At 33.1% G+C, this 25622-nt stretch overlaps 1 long non-coding RNA gene across 2 annotated transcripts in view; it reads right to left on the reverse strand.

The window, feature by feature from the left end:
- The window catches only part of LOC139439279 (uncharacterized), a 134584-nt gene extending 109464 nt beyond the window's left edge, over positions 1 to 25120 (reverse strand). The window contains exons 1-2 of one of the 2 annotated variants that reach the window (XR_011649157.1): positions 24957 to 25120; positions 127 to 226 (exon numbers count right to left, since the gene is read on the reverse strand). This is a non-coding gene — a long non-coding RNA (uncharacterized lncRNA). The remainder of the gene's footprint in view (positions 1 to 126; positions 227 to 24956) is intronic. The other variant, XR_011649158.1, reaches the window with a different exon arrangement.
- Positions 25121 to 25622: the final 502 nt, after the last annotated feature.

The following is a 25622-nucleotide window of genomic DNA, read 5'->3' on the forward strand; positions in this document are numbered from 1 at the left end:
TTATTTTGCCCAAAATTTGTGCTTCAGGGAAGGATTCATTTGGAATAGCTATTCTCTGATTTTCTTGCCATCACCTGGGGTAGCTATATCTGGCAGATCTAATTCCAGAATGGCTGTTTCACTTACATGTTAGCTCAGTGCTTCTTGGCCTGTCTTTTCACAAAGCCATCCTGAGGACTTCTCACAGCCTGGTCGTCTCAGAGTAGTTGTTCTCCGTATGTGGCAGCTGGTCCCAAAAGAGCAAGAATTAGAAGTGTCAGGCTATTAAACAGCTGTACTTGGAATAGGTACAGTGTCATGTCTACTATGTTGTATTTGTCAAAGAAGTTACAGTGGTCACCAAAATTCAAGTGATTGGAGAAATAGATTCTAATTCTTGATGGAGGAATGACAATAATACTGAAAAAGAGCACTTGGGATTGGAGATATTATTGTGCTCTACGGAAAAGAAAATCAGCCTCTTTTCCTTGTAAGAAATAAGTATGATGTTGTATTAAAGTATCTACTACAATAACTAACATATGAGTATATGAGAAAAATAATAACATCTAACACCTATATAGTACATAATATGCTGGGTACTTTTAGAGATATTTATATACCTATACATCTATATATATTGATATCTACCTAACATCTATCCATCTATCTATGCATGTATATCTACATCAGCATAGATAGATGGAGATATAGACACAAAGAAAGATAGACATTATATTAATATATGTACATATGTGTAGGTATATATATGTGCATGAAGGGCATATATATATATATATAAATTTAATTTATAAGTAACATGATTTGTTAGTACCACTATCATTACTATATTATATATGACTTAATTTAGAGTCATAGAATTAAGTAACTTGCCCTAGGGCATATAGATTTTCAAGAGCAGGACTAGGGAGGAGTTTGTTTAATTTCTTCTTGCATTCAAATGTCTAAGAAATATACAAGCAGTCATGTAGTAATATAAATCAGCCTCTTAACATTTACAATAGCAATAAAATAGAATATTTTTCTTAAAGGTGTTTATTCAATAGGATTTAATTTTATTTTTCATCAACAACAATCAAGACATTCAGCTCTTGAGTAAATCTTAGGAAATATTTAGACTTCAGCATTTCATGAAGTTTTTTCCTGCCCAATTTGCCCTGTAAGTGCTCTCATCCCTCAACTTCCCACATCTACAGTTTGATTTTTATAACTGCATAAGACTTTATTAACATTCACCTCTTGGAAGCCAATTTACTTTAAATATTGCTAGTTCTTAAAATAATTGCAAAATCTGTTTAATAGTGTTCTTAAGGATTAATAGACTATACATGTGCAAATATAATTATAATAAAGTCTTAAAATATGAAAATGTGAATATGTATGTTTCAATATTTAATCAAGACAATATACAGAATTCCTAAAAAAAATTGTTTGTGTCAATTATAAATTATAAATCAGAAATTATTTTCTCTTTTTCAATTTTTCTTTCTTTTGTATATAACAACTGTATAGTTGAAGCTTTTGCTTAAGGAGACTATTACGTTGATGGTCTTTAAACAAATAATATCCACTACTTCTTACAAATAATATCCACTACTTCATACATGCAACAGATCTGAAATTACTAAATATGATATTTTTAATGACCCATGAAAGTTCTTCATAATAGAACTTTGTTTCTACACACAGCAGAAATTTAGGAAACAAATTCCGATGAAAAAATATTTCTACTGCATTGGCAGTGAACTCTTTCAAAATGGTTTAGTGATTTCCTGGAATTTTTTTTTAACATTGTATATATTACTTAAAACATATTTTAATAAATGTTAAAATGATATTTTAATAAATGTTAAAATGATAGTTTCTAGTAATGTGCTTCATAGAAAATTAACTTTTCTAGTGAAATGTCCCAAGAGGAATCCATTCTGTAGTCAATTTTGGTTTTTTGGATGTTGCACATTATTTCCTGTTTTGGAGTTTACAATTCATAAATACCTAGCAGAACATTCTTATAATACTTCTTACTTCCCCCAAAATCTTTTTATTTTCAAACCATAAATTGTTAAGTTTAATTTGACAATTCATTATCCTTTTTATTTAATGATAATTAATATAAATGAGAGAAAATTTGCAAAATACTGTATTAATAGTTTGCTCCTAAAGATATGAAATATAGATACCTTATAAGAAAATGCCACTTTAAAAAGGTAACATATTTAAAACTATTAGAAAAAATTCCAGGAACTGTTATAGCAGTTAATATAATGCAGGAATAAATGCTTTTAATGATTCAAAAGAAAATGCAGGTTAGTTGCATCTTATTTATTGGATTCATGCAATGATAACTGTGAAAACTGCATTATTGAAAATAATTATCATTAATTAGCTCAAAGTACATCCTTTACTTCGTTTTTTATCTGCTATGTTCCTACTCTGAGCAGCAAATATTAATAGATATAATTCATAATTGAATGAGTGAGTGAATAAAAGAAGATCATCCTTGCAATAGACTTAAAATTCATGGGGAAAACATAAGTATTTAAAACAAATCACTGTTACCAGGAAGAATAACATATTTGAGTAATGGGATAATAATTTTTGTATATTAAGCCATACATTTTTGTCCAGGGTAATAATCCCTAACCATTTTACAAGCCATATCAAGTGTAAGGATGACCTGGTGGACTTAGAATAAGAGTTTCTATATGTAAAATTTGTTATTTTTAAACCAGAAGTTTATTTATGTGTCCCCATATTAGAAAATTTGCTCCTTCTGGACAAGAAAAGAAAGAAAAGCAGAGGAGAGAGATTATGGGAACAAAAGATCAGAAGACAATGTACCTGTTTCTCTCTTTCCTTTCTAATATAAACTGCACATAGCCCTCTCAAACATCTAGATGATCTAAACTCAGATGGTGCAGGATAATCAGAAGTACATAAGCAGAAAGGTTGACTATTTACCTGAAAGAAACTGGGCCATTCAAATGCAATCTCTTGAAATTTACCAAGACTAAGATACCAATAATTTAGCCTTCTTCATAACACACATCAGGGGGTAAAGAATCATGAAAAAGATAAAAACAGCTAAAGCAAAAAAAGCAAAAACACACATTTTCTTGTGTATCTGAGAAGTGTGAATACATTTAGGACTTCAGCATACTTTATGTTTAAGTGATAAAATCAAAATTTTAGGAAAGATCAGAAAACAATTAATTTGAACAGAAACAACTGGAACTTTCATTAAAGCATGCAACATTGAGATTTGAGAATCTGGACATTAGATTAAAAGGAAGCAAAGGTATAAAAGAATTTATTATTTAAAATTCACTTTATGTTATGTTGATTTTGCGTGATCTGATAATTGACTGCCCACAAATATGGTAAAAAGGGGGTAGAGAGGACTTATGAAATACAATGCCAACAATGTTTTGCTGAGTTTATTACAATAAATTTATTAAGTAGTAATTACATGTTCAGATGATTTAGTGATGTTGTATAAACCACTTGAGTAAACAAAAGTTGTCTGTGAATATAGTTGCAATCTTGTCATCTATATAAAAGCATTTGGTCAGAGTTCTATAGGTGATGTTAAAGGACTGAATGTTTTTAAAGGGGACAGAGATTGAAGTGATATTGTATTTTTCTAAATCTTAGTTCTTTATGGCAATAATAACAAACTTGAGAGGTAAGAAGTTAAAGCAATGGAGACCAGTTCAAAGCTCTTGATATTACCCAGGTGGAAGGTGATGAGGTCAGATTTGGGGCAAATGGGGAAGGAATAAAAGGAAATGAAGAGTTATTAATAGGACGTGGGCTTTTGAGGATATGAGAGCACCAAATCCTATGTATCCCCAGTGTATTCCAAGTACAAGTCTTTTCAATATCAAAAACCTACTAATCTACAATGGTTAGTGAAAGGAGGAAGATCAGAGGCCACACAGCTCTTTCTAAGTTCTAGATATGTGTTTCTTTAGAAGTTTTACCGGGATATGTTATTTTGAAGTTTCTTCTTTGATTTAGTACATAGGGGCTAAATTTTGGAATGAAAGTTGCTGTTTTGTTTAACTGTGTTTTTCAGTTTCTTGGTAGTTATTCCTGAACATTTCAGAGTTTTAAAGTAAAGCATTAAGGTAGAAGCAAAAGAAAATCTAGGGTAGGAAAGGAAATTATTGATGTTGTCTCCATTGGATCTATCTTTGGTAATGGAGGTAAGTGTAAAACTATACGTACAAATAGAGACTATGGAAAGGAAGGGTAAGTTGCTGGGGAATATAGTAAGTTTGGATTTTTATAATTTGAGCTTGAGAAATTGTTAATACATTTTGGAGAGATCACAACACTTAGATATAACTTTAGGCCTTTAGCTAGAAAGTGATTAGATTTAGGAATGACTTGAAGATGTGGTAGTGCTTCAAGTGAGTAATTTTAGTAAAATCATTGTGAGTTGTGAGAGGTATTAGAAAATGAGTGTTGACTATCATTCCATCTGCACAGAAGTATATCCACTGGTTTTAGTTTAAAAATAAAATACTGGAAACTTCAGTATCAATTGCCAAAATTGTTGCTCCCCAAAAAGACACACATTAGAAATAAGGAACTAGAGGGAGAAGGTTGTTTAAAAACAAACAGATTATGTTCTTCATGCAATATTCCTCCTAAACCCGTTTTTATATTTCCATGTGAAAAGATACCAGATTAACATTAATATTCCCATATTGGCTAAGAATCTTGCTATTTTTCACCTTTTAAATATGATACTATGTTTACAAAACATACTGTAGGATCTTTCCTGAGGGGTTAAAAGCCACTGTAGAATATAACTATCTGGCAAAAAAGCAATGCATCATTACTGATAATTTTACAGATGAATACTACAGAAAGTTAACATTTTCTTAAATGTTAGTGAAGTTAGTGGCATTGTCTGAGTCATGCAAGACTGAGACTACCCAAAAACTCTTGGCATTTCTCTGGTTTTGCAGTTAGATACATTATTTTTATTCCATTGGCTTATTCAATTAGCACATTTTATTTTAGGTTTGTTGTTAATAGTAGGCCACCTTTCAAAACATTACCTTATTTTCATGCTTAAACCTCCAATTAGAGTATTGAAAACATTTTCCCCCACTAGCCATTTATTCCTATGCTATTAATGGACAAAAAGCAGATCAATGGTATCTAGATGCTGAAAGCGATAAGAGAAATTACTTGCAAAAGGGCACAAGAAAACTTTTGAATATACATAGAAAATGGCCTATATCTTCTATGAGATTGTAGTTATCCACTTGTGTAGGTTTAACATAAATCATTTAGTTGTACAATTTCTATAGATAAATTATATCACAGGCAGACTATAACTCAATACATCTGATTTAAAAAATAGAAGAGAAAATGTCTATTATGCAATACGATTGGATGATTTGATAGGAAAGATAAGAAACCAGAATTCAAAAAATATTTTAGTTCTCTGGACTGCTCAAGCAAATACTATGAAATAGGTCAGATTAAATATGAGAACGTATTTGCTCATGGTTCTAGGCCAAAAAAGAAAAACTACCCAAATCAAGGCATTATCAAGGCAATGTTTGATTTCTTCCAAAGACCGTGGTGTTCTGGAGCTTGCTGCTGGTGACCTTCGATCTTTGGCTTGTCAAATGGTAAGGCCCATGACAACATCTCCTGGTCTCTCCCTTCTCTCCCAGGTTTGTTGATGTTCAGCTTCTTGCTGAACGTTTTTTCTCTCTCTGTCCGAATGTCAGTCCACTTATGAAGGATTCCAGAAATAGGATTAGGCCCATCCTGATTGAGGTGGGCCACACCCTAACTGAAGTAACTTCATCAGATTTCCTACTTTCAATGTGTTCACACCCAAAGGAATGGATTAGATTTAAGAAATTTTTTTTTTCTGGGGTACATATAGCTTTAAACCACCACATAAATGAAGTAATTAATAAAATTAACTATATTAAAATTAAAAGGTAAAGGACAACAAGCAAGATGGCAGTGGAGTAAGGAGCTCCTAGAGTCAGTTCCTGCTGCAGGGCAGTTAGCAAATACCCAGAACTCTATGGAGCTACCTGAAGCACCTATTTGGGGTCTCCAGGAGACCAGAAGAGCATCCTGCAAAGTCTTTGAAGGAGTGGAAGAAGGAGACTGTCCATCTGCAGAGAAAACTCGTAAGTAGAGCACTCCGCACCCTGGGGCTGGTGCCCATCCTCCATTGGAGACACAAGCCACCTCAGGAGCTATTCCATGACTGGAATTGAAAGCTCCACTTCCCCAAAATGGGGGAGGAAGAGATGGTTAGGCACCAATTTCAGCTATTGATATGGAAACTCAGTGGGCTACAGTATAATCCCGAAAGCAGCTAAAGCTTGAGCCTGTCCAAGTCAGAAAGAGGCCAGGAGATGCCATCTTAACTCCATGCCTGGCACGAGGGGAAGTAGGGCAGACTGAAAATCCCAGTGCTGGTGAAGACCAGCTTCTTCTGACCCAGATCATATTGCAGGTCTAGCCTAGGCCCCAGTACCACCTCCAGCAGGGGGGAAGCTGCGCGTACCTGTGCCAGGCTCTCCAGGAAATTACCAGCTATGCCACCGGACGTGGGTGATTGTCCTACTCTGGCAGCACAAGCCACTCCAGGAGCTGTTCTGTGATGGGAATTGGAAGCTCTATTTCCAAGAAACAGGGTAGTAGGAGACAGTTGGCTGCAGATTTTGGCTACTGATTGGTAGACTTGGCTGGCTAAGAGTTAACCCTAGGAACAGGGGTGTATGAAACAGCCCAACTCAGAAAGAGGCCAGTAGCCACCATTCTGACTCCACCATCAGCCTGATAGGGAAGCTGGGCTGAAACTCTCAGTATCAGCAGGAACCAGTTTCTTTCATGCAGATCAGCTTGCAGCCTGCCTAGGCTTCAGCCCTGCCTCTGGTGGAGGGGAGGTTGAGGAGCTCTGCACAGCCTATATAGGTAATTGCAGGTAACTTTGACTGGCATAGATTGAAAATTGAAATCTACCAGGGCAACTGCGGTCATCTTGGACCCCACTGGATAGATTGCTGACCATGCCTACAGCCCCATCCTTGCTCCAGGCAGGGAAGAAAGGGATGTGAAGTTTCATCAGTCTCTCTGGGCAACTACAGTCTAGTATATTCCACATACTGTGACTCTGCCCCTACCCCTGGTAAAGGAGAAAGTTGGAAGAAGCTTCATTGGTCCCTGGTGCAATGAGGGCAGCTTGAGCCTCCACAGCTTACAGCACCAACTACATGCTTGGATCCTACTGCACAACCAGCAAGGGAGAAATTATATGAAGCCCTAAACTAAAAAGAAAAACTTCACCCAGAGAAAACACTCTAGGAAGCCAGATGCAAAGACACCAAGAAAAAATTACAATCAGCGTCAAGAAACAGGAAGCTATGGCCCAGTTAAATGAACAAGATAAGCCTCCAGATGACATCGAGGAGTAGGGACAACTAATTACAGATGTTCAAACAAATTTCCTAAAGAGATTAAGGATATTAAGAAGACATTGGATGACCACAAAGAAGAATTTGAAAGCATACAAAGAAAAATAGCAGATCTTATGGGAATAAAAGGTACAATCAATGACATTTGAAAAAACATTGGAATCATATAATAGCAGATTTGAGGAGGCAGAAGAAAGGATTCGCGAGCTTGAAAAATGGCCTCTGAAAGTGAACATACAAAAGAACAGATGAAAAAAAGAATGGAAAAAATTGAACAAGGTCTCAGGGAACTAAATGACAGCAAAAGACATACAAGCATACATGTCATGGGTGTCCCAGAGGAAGACGAGAAGGGAAAAGGGGCAGAAGGAATATTTAAAGAAATAATGGTAGAAAATTTCCCAACCCTATTGAAGGACATAGATATCCCTGTCCAAGAAGCACAACATACTCCCATTCAAAAAAATCCAAATAGACCCACTCAAAGACACATATTCATCAGAATGTCAAAGGCCAAAGACAAAGAGAGAATTCTGAGAGCAGCAAGAGAAAAGCAATGCATCACATATAAGGGATACCCAATAAGATTAAGTGCTGATTTCTCACTAGAAACCATGGAAGCAAGAAGACAGTGGTCTGAGATATTTAAGACACTACAAGAGAAAAACTTCCAGCCCAGAATCTCATACCCAGCAGACTGTCTCTCAGAAATGAGGGCAAGATTAGAATAGTCACAGATAAATAGAAACTGAGAGAATTTCTAAGCAAGAGAACAGATTTTCGGGAAATGCTAAAGGGGGTGCTAGAGCCTGAAAAGAAAAGACAGGAGAGAGAGGCCTGGAAGAGAGTCTAGAAATGAAGATTATATCAATAAAAGTAACTAAACGTGTTAAGAGACTGGTGAAAAGAAAATATGACAGATAAAACTAAAATAGGAAGAAACTTAACCAATGATGTAAAGCACTTATATTCAGAAAACTGCAACTCAGTATTAAAGCAAAATCAAAAAAAACCTAAATAACTGGAAGATCATTCCATGCTCATGGATTGGAAGACTAAATATCATTAAGATGTCAATTCTACTCAAACTGCTATACAGATTTAATGCAACCCCACTAAAAATAACACCAGCATTAAAGAAAAAATTGAAAACATGTTCATTAAATTTAATTGGAAGGGTAAGCAGTCCTGAAAAGACAGAAACATCATAAAAAGGAAAAGTGAACCCTCATCTCCAGGTTTTAAATCATAATACCTACATATAGTGGTAAAAATAACATGGTACAGGTGTAAAGACAGACACAATAGACCAATGGAACCAAATTTATGGTTCAGAAACAGACCCTCACAAGTTTGGTCAAATGATTTTTGACTAGCCTGTCAAACTCACACAGCTCAGGCAGAACATTAAACAAATGGTGCTGAAAAAATTGGACATGCATAGCTGAAAGAAGGAAAGACGACCGCTATCTCACACCTTACCCAAAAATTAACTGAAAATTGATTAAAAAACTAAAAATAAAAGTAAGAACCATAAAGTTTCTAGAAGAAATGATTGGAAAGTATCTTCAAGACCTGGTGGTAGGTGGTGGATTCTTAAAGGAGATAAGAGAAGGACTGAATGGACTACTGATGTTTAATATATGTAGAAGTTTTAATTATCTTTACTGTAAAATTGTGGAAATGTATAGAGTGGATGGTAATACAGAGTGAGTAACAGCTAGTTTACAAATGGGGATGTGACTGGTAGTCTAGTTACGTAAATGCCAATTGACAGAATGCTTGAGAATAATCTAGGAACTGGATAGCACGGGAAACCAAGAGGTGGGTGAGAATTGTGGTTCATGGTACACATGTAAGAGTGTCCTTTGTTAGCTAGAACAAATGCATATTACTCCTGCAGGGTGTTGAGAATGTGGAGAAGCATGGGAAAAATACAGTTGGAGTGACCTATGGACTGTGGTTAGTAGTAATAATATAATATTCTTGCATCTATGTGAAAGATATACTGTGTTGATACTGAGGCTAAGTATGGAAAATGTTAGCCAAATGTACACTATGGACATGGTAACAATCAGATGATATTATTTTATCTGTAGCAAATGACACACCACATTGTGATGTGTTGATAGATGGATATTGTTTGGAAATTCTGCACATGTGAATGATTGTTTTATAAGTTTACAACTTCTGTCATAAAAAATATATTTAAAAATAATAATAGGGTGGGTTGGGGGAAAACACACCAAATGTAAGGACTATGATTAGTAATAAGATTTTGACAGTGTTCTTTCATAGTTTGTAACAAACATCTCATGACAATGCCAGGTTTTGGTAGAGGGTTAATGTATGGGACTCCTGTATGATGCTTTGCATGTTTCCTTTGTAAGTTCACAACTTTTACTATACACTTAATTGTTTATGTATGTTCATATATAAATGATATAAATATAATAACAATCGGATTGGTTAGGGGAAAACTATTTTGTTTAGTAGTAATATTTTGACAATGCTCCTTAACCATTAGTTAAAAAAGTTTAAAAACAATGCAAATTGGTGGTAGGTGAGATGTAATATATGTTTGTTTGATGTTATATATATTTGGTTTGTAAGTTCACAACTATTATACACTTATTGTTTATATATGTTTGTGTATGAGTGATATATTTCAATACATCTTTAAAAAAATCAAAAAAAATTAAAAGGTAAGGGACAACATGGGTAAATATAATCACATTTCCAAAGGAAATAAATATCCATATACCCAATATGTAAGGAATACATACAAAGGAATATAAAAAAACAAATTATTCAATTAAAAGTAGGCAGTGCCTATAAATTGACAATTTCCAAAGAAGCAAACCAAACTCAGCAATCAACATGAAAACATGGTCTAACTTTCACTTAATCAGGGAAACAAGAATTATAAAATATTATGTAACAGTTTGGCCAAGAAAATATCTAATAATATTGAGTTTTCAAGGATGTACACGAATTGTAATTTCATGAACTGTACATTGGTTCGGGTATTTTGCAGGGAAAAAATGGGCAGTTTTTAGTGAAATTGAAAATTTCATACGAAGACTTCTTAAACTATATCCTGTAGAATTAGTCATGCACCATTAAACAAAATGGATATGGTTATTTATTCAGCAGCTTTTTTCATGACAATTGTAAAAAAAGTAACAAAAATATCTATCAATGGGATAATGGCTAATTAAAATATGATTTGTAAACAATTTAAAACAAAACATCAGCTAAAATTTATAAAAGTTTGTGTGTGTCAGCATGGAAGACTCTCAAAAACATTCTCCTGAATTAAAAAGCAAAGTATAAAAAAATACCTAAAATAAAAATACAACACATTAATCTTAAAATTCCAAGATAATAACATATTTTGGATGTGTGTGAATGTGTCTTTATGTATATAAGTATAAACTGTAGGTAAAGGAAAAGGCACACCCAACCTCTGGTAATTGTTGCATGATAGAAGATGGTTTCAGTGGAAGACAGACAAAGGACTGAAAGATTAACTTTAATTGCATGCTTATATCTTAAGAAGAGTATAAATATGTATTGTTCTTCAATTTATAAATACATATTTATAAATTGTATAAATGATTTATCAATATATTTATTTGCCATATAGCAAGTAAAACTAAATGTTCTTATTTGGCAAAGCCTGGCTATATTCTCTAATACCATTTGCATAAGCATTATTTTATGTATTTGCATTTTCACCTGTGAACACACAAAAAGGGCCAACCAACTGAACATGGAGATTCATTAACATTTGGTACCTCCTTGTAAAGAGATCAGTAACACTAAATCTGTGACAAGCCTATACCAAGTTGAAGAAAATAGTAAATGATTTGTGAAACTTTTATATCTTGTTTTGTGGGCAAAGATACAATATCTTCATTTCAGAGCATATATTTTTGCTCTTATTTTTCTTCTATTAAAAATATATTAATATGTTTACTTTAATAATAAACTCCATAATTCATTTTTCTTAATATTCTCAACTTATCCTTTCACTATCCCAAATTAAAGAACCTGTCTAAAATATTGTTCAGATAGGTGTAGAGACTCACTGGATCCTAACTCAATCTCAATTATATTTCCCATGAACAGTTTCCATTGATTTTGGGGGGGAAAAATTCTTAATATGTTTGGAATAATAACTTGCAAGTAGAATAAAGAAAATATGTTTTATCAAAATTGGCCACGTCAAAGCATTGAATAATATTAGCCACGTGATTTTGGACAAAAGCCCAGTAGGGCTCAGTTTCTTCCTTTATAAGACAGAGCTTATTATTATTTCATCTGGTCACAAGGATTAAATGAAATAATTTCGACCTAGTGCTTGAAAAATAGCCTGGCAAATGGAAGGACTCAATAAATATGCCTTCCTTTTTTTCAAATCATTGTTGGCAGACATATAGACCAATACATCAAATTTTTTTAAATAAAGAGAAGTAAAAGCAATTTCTACATAAATTTATCCTCTTTAAAGATAAAATATAAATTTTTATTAAATAAAACAAGATTTTAACTAAAATGACTTTCTAATTTGCTAATTCACATAGAAAAGTTTTCTAGATTAGGATAATTTTGCATCTAAATCCTGACCAAAAATGGAATAGTATGTGTCATAAGACAGACTGTTTTATATTTTGATAAAAAAACAAAAGTAAAACTCTAATACACAATGCCCAAAAGGCTATCTTTAAAGGGCCATGGAAAAATAGCTCAAGTACTCAGCTTTTTATTCCTAATTCCAGGGTTGCAGATAAAATAGAAGATACCCATTTAAATGTGAATTTAAGGTAACAAATAATTATAAGCATGTCCCAAACACTGTATCCTGTGGTTTTATTTGTCAGATCAACAACTCTAGCTTATATTAATTTTTAAAATAAAAATTTGAATGTATAATACCACCTGAGTTTACATAAGAGTTTCTCAACAGACTGATTATAATATTTTCTGATACAAGTATAGAATACCTATATTGTTTCAGGACCTATCTAAAGGCCATAAAAATCAAATCATCAGATAAACAGGTTGATGTCAGTTTGCTAAAGTGGAGGCATTTAACAAATAATCTCTTGGAGAGAGGATGCAAGTTAAGTATGAGAAAACACAAAAACATCATTCTAAATGTTATAACAAGTTCTTGGTGAAGGAGGGTCTTAAGCAAAATGAATGTTTCAAATAGAGCCCAATTGTCTTCTCTCAGAATCTACTTGAAATATATCAGAGAGTTATTTTTCTAATTGTTTCAACACTTGTACATAACCATGGTATTGTAGTGAATTAAAATGCTAAAAATTAATGCCTCAGCTCCCCCATTAAGATTAATATTTAGCCCTTAAAACCTCACTTACTGAAAGTTAAATCATCATCAGGATGAGTCATGCATTTGACACTCATATTTTCAGAAATGTGAGCAGGAATTTGATATACTGCTGATAATAATTATGACTTTAACTCAAATTTATTTGCTTTGTCCATTCCCAAATCCCTAAATATTTTATAAAATTAGAAACTTTTTTATATTCAACTGGATTTAGGTAGTAAATTTTCAAATTAAATAAAGCAAAGCATTAGCAAGAACCTGTAAATCTCTGCAGGCAATACCATATTAGAAGCAACGGCTTTTCATATGCTCTCATTTAACCTTCATAAAGTTGGCACGGTGGGCCCTGTCCTCATGGAGTTCACGTAGCTCTTCTGGGAGGTTCATGGTAAGATTCTTTCTTTGGGGATAAGGGAATTAGACAGAAGATTGAATATTCCCATAATTATAAATGACAGGGTTTGGATTTCAAACTTACTTGTCAAACTTTTTCATTAGAGCAATTTTTTCATAATCATCAAAGTTCTAATCCAATCCAAGCACTCTTAGTCATGGAACATTTTAAACATCTGCTGAGTGATTTTACACAGAAAAAATAAACCTCCTATGGTACCCTTTCCTTACAATCATTTTTCCTTATTTATCAACAAAATTTCTCTGATATTTAGACATAAAGCCAAAGCATAGACACCAAATATTGTAGAAATAATCTTTATCATTTTCCTATACAATATGTGGATTTTGCATACATTATCAAAAACTGTATGTTATTAGAAATATAGTGATATAATTGTAAAATTTTATAATATAATTTATAATACCATGATACAATTGTACAATTTTATAATTATAGAATAATTTCTATTATTCGTTATTTTTCACATTAATTATTCTACAAAATAGAAGTAATTATTGATATTGAATGAACTAAATATCCAGGTAATAACTTTAGAATTTGATTTGGTCTCTGATGCTGACATTACAGGACTTTCAGTATTCTAGTCAATCAACAATTAAACACCTATTTTAAATTGTGTGTATCTTGATATAAAGAGGCTAGTTTCCCCCATTATGTTTATACCAATACAACCTATATCTGTTTAGCCCAACTTATTTTTCTGGTGTGTGTGTGTGTGTGTGTGAATTTTTGGGTGATGTTTTTTTTCATGGAAAAATCTTACTAAATTAGAGGTAAGGAGACCTCCATCTAGTACTCACTCTATTTTGCCACTAGTTAGCTCTGACCTGTAGAAAACATCAATTCTCCCCCATAATTTTTATAATTTTACAATGAAAACACCAAACTATATTACCCCTAATGCCTATTCAAAGGGATTAATCTATTTACAGTTTAATCTGTTTTGATTGTTCTACTTTGTGTTCCTTTTGTTTATTGCTTTCATGAATTCTACAAGAATAGATTTCTACAAAATAAATAAGCACATAAACAAATAAACAAACATAGTAATAAATATCCAGTCCAATTTGAAATATTTATTTTTACTGTAAATCATATTCCATATCCATAATCACATCAACATATATAGCTTGGGCCTTTTTCTCATAAATACAAAGAGAATTTTTTTTTATTCTGTTGCTTCCTTTATTCACTTAGGATATACTTTCTTCATAAACATCTATAAATATGGACTATCATTTCTGCCGGATGTAATGCATTTTATTGTATGGATACAACCTTATTATCCTTCAGCTGTTCCTTAAGTATTTATTCTATTGCTATTATATTAGGGGTGATTTAAAATTTCAACAATGACACTTGTTAGTTTTATTTTGAATAGGTATGCTTATACCCTACTCAAAAAATTTAAATAGCTAGGAATAGATGAAAAGTTCCTCAACTCAATAAAATGTAAAATCATAAAACTCTCTAAATCTAATCACCCTCTCTCTCTTCCATGTTGTTTTGTCCAGTGCTTTTGTTTAACCATAAGTCACATCTCCCAATTAGTCATTATTACTATATGTTTGGTAGAGTCAATGCTTTTTACATATACCTACATATTTACCATCTTTTCATCATTAAATTACTGTATCTCACTCCCTTCTGTGATTATTTCTGTGTAAATTTGTCAGTGGTAAAATATTTCAGGTGTTTTCTCAAAATCTTTTTAATTTTTCTAATTTATCTTCATTCTTGACTGGTAATTTAACATTGTGTAGAATTCAGGGTTAACAGGGGTTTCCCTAAGCATTCTAAATATCCATTTCACTTATATTCTTGCTTTATTCCCGCTCTAGAGTAGTCTGCTAACAATTTAATTGGCATTGTTCTGCTTCTCTCTCTGGCTGCTTTTAAGAACACCTTTTGTTTAGTGTTGTATACATTCACTATAATATATCTACATGTAGATCTGCTTTTTCTTCTTATTGTGCTGTCTCAAATAAAGAACTCATGTGTTTTATAAATTTTGAAAATGATTTGTCCTTATTTATTTGAATACTCCATATTTATTCTTTTATTCTTCCATTCTGAAAATAATCTCAGATATATATCATATCTTATAATTTCCTATTATCCATTTTTTTCTAATTTGTGTATTTCTTCCCCTCCACATTCTTACACTCAAAAGCTTAATTAAGATTAATAAATACTAATTAATGAATGCTTAGTCTATAAGTTTTTTCTTCCTTGACAGATTTGGAAACTATATATCACCTCACTAGTAATTAATGCTAATTTTTAAATGGATTCGCTTATTTTTATTTTTTAATTAATTAATTATATTTATTTATACCCCTCTCCTTGCAGCTTGCTAGCTGTCTGCTCTGTGTCCATTTGCTGCATGTTCTTCTGTGTCTGCTTGTCTCCCTTTGTTGCATCATCTTGCTGTGCCAGCTCTCTGCAGGCATGGGCTGTCAGTTCTCCACAGGCGCAGGCCAGCTTGCCTTTACAAGGAGGCCCAGGGATGTGAACCTAGAGCCTCCCATGTGGTAGACAGGAGTCCAACTGATTGAGCCACAGCCACTCTCCTATTGCTAAGTTTTTAATAAGTGCACTAAAACATAAATTTAAATCAACTTCTAGAGTTTATCAGTACCTTTATTCCATTTTGTGATACTTGTGCAATTTAAAAAAATATATTCTTAATTATATTTAATTCTATTGTATTTTATTTTGGTGTTTCTTAATACTTGTCATAAATTACATAGACATAGTCTCAATAATTGCTAAGGCTTGATTGTAGTTTTTACTCTTTTCTTATATTTCTATTATATTGGGCTGGTTTATATTCTCAAGTGATATCCATGGAATGGACAAAATGTATGGAACCAATATAACTTCCAAAGAATTGTATCCAAAATATATAAAGAAGACTTGCAAATCAACTAACACAGACAATACAAAAAGAAAAATAAGCAAAAATCTTTGGAGAAACATGTCACAGAATGTTATGAAGAGAAGTAAGTATATGAAATTTTTTTAACTGCAAGGAAACACAAATTCGACACTATGCTTATTAGCAATAACTAAGTAACTCAATTGATGCAAAGAAAATGGAGCAAGATCATTCATATAAACTGATGGTGGGGATATTATTATAACAAATTTAGAAAACAATTTGGCATTATTTTGTTTTACCCTAGACAAATTCTTCCTAGAATGTACCAGGCAATATATCTATCAGCATTCCTAATAAAAGCAAAAGCCTATCCAATGACAAAAGTATGATGAAGTTGATATATTTATAAATAAAATGTGTTAGAGTTTTAAGATACAGATCTTAAAATACATGAAACCACATAATTGTTGATGGTTTAAAACCTATTGGATTATTGTGGGGCATAAAAAAGCTTTATTGGCATTGGTATTATTCTAGTTCCTAAATTGTATAGTAGAATCGCAACAATGGTTTTAATATTATGATTTATTAGTCATATATTGGTTATATTTTTCTTTGCATTAAATAACATTTAACATGAGTTTTTAAGTTACAGTGAAGAAAGAAATTTTAAAAATGTAAAGGAATATTATTAACAACTCAGAGCCCACAAATTTGCTAACTTAAATGAAATTGGGAGATTCCTTTATAGGCACAATCTACCAAAAATCACACAAGGAGAAATGGATAATCTGAATAGGCCTATGTATATTAATAAATTGAATCTTAAAAACCTTCCTAAACAGAAAGCAGTGCGCTCCCCAGACGGTCTCATTGCTAAGTTCTTCCACACATTTAAAGATAAATTATACCATTTCTCTATAATCTTTTCTAGAAAATAGAAGCAGAAGGAACATTTCTTAATTATATAAGGCAAGAATTTCCATAAAGCCATAACTGGATCAAGACATTAAAAGAAGGAAAATTACAGACCAATATCTCTGATGAGCACAGAAGCAAAATTCCTCAACAAAATATTAGCAAATCAAATCAAACTACAATGTATGAAAAGAAGTATACACCATGACTGTGGCAGTTTGAGATTATTTTATGAATCCCAAAAAGATAAAGATTATGTTTGTAAATTAATCTCATCCTCTGGATGTGATACCTTTTGATTGTATTAAATTCAGTTGAGGTGTCCTTGATTAGATTTTATGCAAAGATTAGTGTTTTTGATTTGACTATGTCAGTGGGCATTTCAGGTGGTATCTCCATCTCATAAGTGGGTCAGATGTAAATGAATATCCACACAAACAGACAGACACACAAGGAGAGAGAGCTCTGACATTTTTGATCCTGCCATGTGACAGAAAGAAGGCTAGAATGGCTGGGTCTCCAGAGAGAGATGAGTAATTTGCCTGATGGTTTGCAGCTGTCCTTGGGAAGAGAGACTAGCTGAGACTGATAATAGAAGGCCAGGAAAGAAATGAGCCTAGGCTAGGAGAAAGGGGACTACAGAATCACTTGAGTATGAAGTCTCAAGAGCAGGGCTTCTTAACCCTATTTGTTTCATGGAGACCTTTGTCAGTCAGGTGAAAACCACAGACCCATACTAAGTCCACACTATGCTGCATATTATTTAATAAATACATCAAACCACACAAACATCTCCCCATAAGAATAATGTTTTTTTGAATTTCAGTTCAAAGTTACACACCCTTTTTAAAAACCCCTGCTCAAGAGGCTGGGCCCACAGAGCTCAGGAGGAAGAGGAAGTATGGAGGAGGAGAGATGAGGCAGAGATTGCCCACCATTTTGCTTCAACACATGGCCATTGATTTTGATGACCTTGGAAATGTAAGTTTTTACCCCAAATAAATAAAAAACCAACAGATCTCTGGGACTTTGTATGGGCAACCCATTGGCAAACTAATACAATGATCAAGGGGGATTTTTTTTTCCAGACATGCAAAGCTGGCTTTACATTTGAAAACCAATTCATGTAAAAAGCCCATCACATCAACAGAAGAAAACTGGCACGATCATATCAATAGACTCAGAAAAATAAAATAAAATAAAACATTTGTCAAAATCCAATCCACATTCATGATAAAAACTCTCAGCAAGCTAGGAATAGATGGGAACTTCCTCAACTTAATGAATAATATCCACAAAAAACTTAAAATTAATATCATACCTAATGGCAGGAAAACAGATGCTTCCTCCTTAAGATCAGGAACATGTCAAGAATGTTCTTTCTCATCACTGCTTTTCTAGGTCAGATTGGAATTCCCAGATAATTCAGTAAGAAAAGAAAATGAAATATTTATATTTCATACACACACATACAGATTGGGAAGGAAAAAGGTAAAAGTGTCTTGTTCATAGATGGTATGATTGGCTATATGGAAAATCCCAAAGGAATGATTTATTAAAAAACTCCTGGACTTATAAGCAATTACAGCAAGGTTGCAGGATATGAGATTAATATTTAAAAAAAAGAACTCTTTCTTAGGTATAAATCTAATAAAATATGCACTAGATCTATATGAGGAAAACTACAACACTCTGAAGAGATAATTCAAAGATCTAAACAGAGAAATATTCTCTATTCATGGGTGGGAAGATTCAATATTATGAAGGTGTCAATTTTACCCCATGTTTTCTATAGATTGAACCCAATCTCAGTCAATATCCTTGCAAGTTCTTTTTTTAAAAAAATCAACATTTAATTCTATAGATGACAAGGCAAAAGACCATAATAGCCATCATGAAACTGAAGACTAAAGTAAAAGAATTGACATTACATGACTATAAGACTTACAAAAATGATGCAGCGTTCAAGACAGTATTGTATGAGTGAAATAATAAATAGGTTAGTTGAATAGAATAGAGAGTAAGGGAAGCGATACATACAAATATAGTAAACTGATCTTTGACAAAGTATCAGAAGTAACTAAATGGGGAAAGCATAATCTTTTCAACAAATGATGCTCATACAAATGGCCATCATGTACCCTAAGAATGAATTTAGACTCAGACCTTATGCTTTTCCAAAAATTAACTTAAGATCAATCAAAGACACAAATATAAAATGCAAAATTGTGCAAATTTTTGAGGATAACATAGAAGAAAATCTAGGTTACGTAGTGTTTGGTAATGACTTTTTTGATACCACAGCAAAAATAAAATTCAAGAGAGAAAAATAAGTTGGAAATCATTAAAATAAAAATTTCTGCTCCTTGACAGACACTGTCAAGATAAAAAAAAAAGACAAGCTACAAAGTGGGAGAAAACAATTTCAAAGTACATATTTGATAAAGGACGCATACAAAATTCTAAATATCAGCATGATGTATTTGCATAATTTTATGAAAAATGATTATATTAAGTACTTATAAACTTTCTTTAGAATATGTAACTATAATTTTGGCTACTTTATTTTCACCATGTTGTTTTTAAAACTTTGAAAATATATAATCAGTCATTTTCCACAATAATTATTTATATTATCACTATTAAAATTAATACTTTCAAAGGGATTTAAATGTTGCCATATTTATGAATCATAAAGATCAAATGACACTAGGCTGAGCATATACATTTGTAGATAAAAATATTTCATCAATTATTTGAGGCATTAATAACAGTAAAAATACATGTTAAAGAATTGTTATATTAATTATTATTTTGTACTTACATTTGATTGTAGTTCTAGATGTATTTGAAATAGATATAAGATATTTTTTTAAATTATTTATTTATTTTTAAAAATTACATTCAAAAAATATGAGGTCCCATTAACCCCACTGCCCCCACCCCCCACTCCCCCCACAGCAACACTCTCTCCCATCATCGTGACACATCCATTGCACCTGGTAAGTACATCTCTGAGCATCACTGCACCCCATAGTCAATGGTCCACATCATAGCCCACACTCTCCCACGTTCCATCCAGTGGGCCCTGGGGGAATCTACAATGTCCCATAATTGTCCATGAAGCACCACCCAGGACATCTCCTCGTCCCAAAAACACCTCCACATCTCATCTCTTCCTCCCATTCCCCAAACCCAGCAGCCACCATGGCTACCTTTCCCACACCCATTCCACATTTTCTCTGTGGACATTGGATTGGTTGTGTCCATTGCACATCTATGTCAAGTGGGGGCTTAGATTCCACATGGATACTGGATGCACTCCTCCTGCTTTCAGTTGTAGACACTCTAGGCTCCATGGTGTGGTGGTTGACCTTCTTCAACTCGATGTTAGCTGAGTGGGGTAAGTCCAATAAATCAAAGTGTAAGAGCTGAAGTCTGTTGAGGCTCTGGGCCTGGGTGTCATATTATCAGTCCAGAGATTCAAATCCCCTAAATATATCTAAAACCCCAGCACCAACTACAATTCCAATAAAGTAGCATGCAAGTCTTGTGAAAAGAGATCCCCTCTGATTCCATCACGCAGAAACACCAGCTCCAAAGAAGGGCTATATGCCATGGCAGTGAACCCCATCTGCCATGACCATAGAACCCGTGGGTCTCTTTATTCCTCAAAAGAATCAATACCTGGGGTTGTATCTATTTTATCTGTCTCTCAGACTCTGCTCAGTTGTGCATAAGGGGATTCCTTCTGATAACCTCCAGACTCTTTTTTAGAGACTCATAGCCTTATAGTCTCATTTCTCCTTTCCATTTCCCCCTTACATTAGGTCAAACAGCGTTTTGAAGTCATGTTATTATATGTAGACAGGGATATTCTGCTGATCCGTGTTGAACCTTTAATTCAAGGTCCTTTTCTAGTTGCATCTTCAGCTGGTATGTGGTAGTGATCCCTCGGTGCCAGGGAGGCTCATCCCCGGGTGTCATGTCCCACGCTGGGGGGAATGCACTGCATCTACATGCTGAGTTTGGCTGTGACAGTGGCCACATTTGAGTAACATGAAGGCTGTCAGGAGGAAACTCCCAGGCACAGTGCTACTCTAGGCCTTATTCTTATTGCAGGTGTATAGGCTCAAAATATGAGACTATGTATTTTTGGACAAAGACACATTGCATGCTCAATCTTCTTGGCTAAGAAAATTACTAACAAAACGCTGGTGTGTATTGTATGTACTGATAAATTACTGTGGTAGACTCTGATTGTAATTTGACTTTTAAATGTTTGGTGCAGTCACTCAAGCTTGCCAATATCTAATTGCTCTTATTTTAGGTACATTGTTATTGCCCTTAATACTAGAGTCCTCTGATCAGACATGACACAGACTCTTGAGAGCAAGAGGGTCAGAGAACAATACGAACACTTCTTATAGGAAGAGCAAATTAGTTACAGGGGAAATGTTTCTTAATGGAGTTCAATGTTGGCATTACAATGTTTAGACAGATATGGATCTAGGAAAATAAGTCGTTTAATAATATTAGCAAAGATACCATTGGTGCAGAGCAATTTTCAGTCTGAAGGTATCCTATGATGATAAAACCATTAGTTTCTGTTAATGAAATACTAAGAAAAGAAAATAACAGCCTTAAGGGACAAGTGCTGAGGCAATTGAGCTATGAATACCCAATTCTGAGAAATCTCTGTATTTAAACTAACTCTCTCACATTCATATGAGGAAAGACAATCAAGATTATTACCGTAACTAGAAAATCAGTTAGGCCTCTTAAGTGTATGTGTCTAGTACTTTTTAAAGAAGAATATAACTAATGTATGGTTTATTTCAAAGCAATTATATTCTGGGATTCTTATGTTTCTTGGATAGCCTTTGCTCCAATATCATTAGCTATATGGTATGGTTATCAATATTTTCTGAAAATAAGATGCATTATTAACATTTCTAATAATTTTCACAGTAATCAAAACCAAATTTAATTTTTAAACATAGCTGCTGCTCAGTAGAAAGGAAACAGGATTTCAGATTTGAAACTTAGACCTTGATCCTGATTCTTCCAGTAAGTGTGACTATTATCTGAGTTTCTCTGTCTAGTCAATAGAATGAAGGGAGAGATACGTATTTGAATGGACTGTTTTGTGAGCAAATTTCAATGTGAAAATATTCTTTAAAATATCTAGAACAGAGTCTAACAAAAGAAGATAATTAACAAGTACTTGTGATCAGTTAATATTAATAATTCATATTGACAAACATGAAATAATACTGAATGATGATAATTTGCTAGACACTGCTAATAAAGAAGTAAATAAGTGATGACCCTTGATCTCAAGTAGCACATAAACTAACATTTGTTTTAGGAGGTAATTATATTTAATGTTATTTTAAGCATTATACATATTTTATGTATGAAATGATAAGGAACCACATTATTCATTCTGTCTAAGAAAAGGGGACCCTATTATAAATAATCTACATGGCTTAGTATATTTGTTTAGAGGAATAAACTTACTTTCAAACAAAGAGTGTCACTGAATTAAGTACTACAATCTACTAAGAGAAATATAACTTGTAAATAAAATGTTTCATTCCAATGATCTCATAATTCTCCATGGTATCATCTTTATAGACAAGTTGCCTCAAATCTGTGTTTTCCAAGAACTCTTTCTCTGTTGATTTCTAGCCCATAAAATTCTTCTCTGACTATATAAGTACATTTCTACATCTCTTGGTAAATCAATAAAGATAGACTATGTATCTTAAATGACGGCATATCTCTAGGTTAAATAAACTGAGAAGCACTCTAAATTCTGAAAGATATTTGTAGAGTATTTTATAATAGGAAAATTTGACAGTATTTTACACTAAATTTTAGAAATGTATATGAATGAAGTAAAAATGAAACTAATAAATGTGCCTTTTTATTTTATAAAAATTAAGTATAATAGATCAGAGTATAAAACTTATTAGACCATAAAATTCTTGAAATAAGAAATACACATACACACACTCACACATATGGGAAACATATAAGGTAAGATACAATAAGATAAAATAATAAGACTTAGTAATAGATAATAGAGACATTTTATCAGGAACTGCCTTGTCAAGTAAAAAACCATGTGCACAAGGTCCAATAAGGAAAGTGCAGCACATGCACACTCACCCTCCAAAAATCTACATAATATTACTTTGCAACAGAAGTTCAAACAAAGCCCTGTGAACATGAATACTTTCTAGGAATATATATTCTATCCCTGTAACAAAGGCCCATAAGATCTAAAGAGCATTTATATTTTTTACATTTGCATGATATTTGGGCTGAGTGCATTTTAATGTTTTCAAGACATTAGAAGTACTGGGAACATTTAAATGAAATGTGCTTAAAATCTACCATGATGTCTTGCATATGAGCCAGATGCTCTCTACAATGCTTTGTATATGAATTTAGAATATAATATACTTGGGTTCAAATCGTGGTCCTATATAGTATTAATATATAACTTTAGACAAGTTACATATCCTTTCTACAAGTATGTCATCATCTGTAATAAGAGTTAATACTTAACTGAAATACAGTCTTGACAATTAAGGGATAGTTTGAATAGTGTTTAAACAACCATGTCATATGGAATTAGAAATTTCCAAGTATATTCAGACACACACACACATACACACACAGATTCATGTTCCATGGTATGAGAGCTATGAAAGCTATGTGGCAAGTGTGATATTATTTATGAATCTCAAAAAGAGAAATATTATATTTGTAAAATTATCTATTCCTTTGGGTGTGATCACTTTAATTGCATTAATTTCAGTTGAGAGGCCTTTGACTAGATTACTTGATAAGATCATTTTGGGCTTTTGATTGAACTACATCAGTTGATTCAGGTTGAGTCTCTGCCACCTTGATGGGTCTGATATTAACAGAAACACAGAGACAGCTCACTCAGACAGACAAAGGAAAAAAGTGGTCCGCCAATTTTGGTCCTGCCGTGTGACACAAAGGAAAGGCTCAAGCAGCTGAGGTCCAGATAGAGATGAGCCATTTACCTGATAGCTGTAGCTGAAATAGGGAAGAAGTGGAGCGGCCAAGACTGAGAGAAGAGATCTTGTACGAGACAAGCCCTAAGGCTGGTTGCTTTCAGCTGAGCCCCGGGAAATGGTACAGCTATGAGGAGAAGAAAAGAACAAGCAGAAATCGCCTGCCATCTTACTTCAACACATGGCAGATGACTTGGATGAGAAAGCATGGCTTATGGTGCCTTGAGTTGAACTTTTCAAGGACTTGGAACTATAAGTTTTACTCCACATAAATACCTTTTATAAAAGTCAACACATTTCTGCTACTTTGCATTGGCAGCATTTCGGCAAACTAAAATAGGCAGTGAAGAATTATGGGATTTGGATTACTAATTATATTTGAAAGAAAAAGGCCAACAATGTCAAGAAATTAATAAAAAATTAGAAAAAGGAGGAGGAAGAAAATATGGAAGGATTTGATGCACTGGATAAGAAGACATTATAGTATTACAATGGGGGGCAGTATCATCTTACTATTAGAAAAGACATTTTATTTTAGAATAGATTAAATATTTTAATTTTTAAATTTGAAATATAATTTGAAAAAAAAGAATAGACAAATACACCAATGAAAACCTGTGCAGAATCCAAAAAGAGATTTATTCAATCTGAACACTTGATTTATGACAATGATGCCATTTCATAGTAGGGTACAAAGGAAAGTCTTTTCAATAAAATATTCTGAGTCAATTGCAATATTGCTGTAAATTTTATTCCAGAGGAGTTTATATTAGTCAGGATTCTCTAGAGAAACATAACCAAACAGGAAATATGTAAATATTCAAGAGATTTATTATAGGAATTGACTCACATGACCATAGGAATTGAGTAGTCTGAATTCTGTAGTCAAGATGCAAGTACTCTGACAAAAGTGAAGTTGAATTCCCCAGGAGAAGGTGGCTGACTGAAATAAAGGGAGGTATTATTCTTTCTGGATTTTGAAATCCTCAGTTCTGGCTTTTAAGCCTGTCAACTGATTTAAGACAATCAACTCCTTTGTTGATTGTAAATGCAATCAGCTGACTGTTGATGCAAATCCATCTGCAAATTCCCTTCACAGTAACAATCAGGTCAATGCTTGCTTGACCAAACAACTGAACAGCATAACCAGCCAAGATGATATGTGAACTTAATAATCACAAAACTTGACCAATATTTCATCATACACTATACACAAAATCACTTGCAAGTGAATTTTGTATTTTATTGTTAAAGAAAAAATATCCCCCTAAAATTTTTAGGAGAGATCTCATAACCCTATGGCCTTTTGTTTGTTTTATCTCTTTAACAAGCAAGCAAAAACAAAAGCAAAAATGAAACACACTACCCTAAAATGAAAATATTGATAAATTTTTAAACTAAAATTTAGCATTAATGTAAAGAAAAAAAAAGTTATGTAAAGGCATTGATAATAGAACCAAATCCAGAGAATATGGAAAATTCTTCTTCATCATTAAGAAAAAGACAGGCAATCTGA

Source organism: Dasypus novemcinctus, chromosome 7, assembly GCF_030445035.2.
Source record: "Dasypus novemcinctus isolate mDasNov1 chromosome 7, mDasNov1.1.hap2, whole genome shotgun sequence".
In the NCBI taxonomy this organism is placed as follows: domain Eukaryota; kingdom Metazoa; phylum Chordata; class Mammalia; order Cingulata; family Dasypodidae; genus Dasypus; species Dasypus novemcinctus.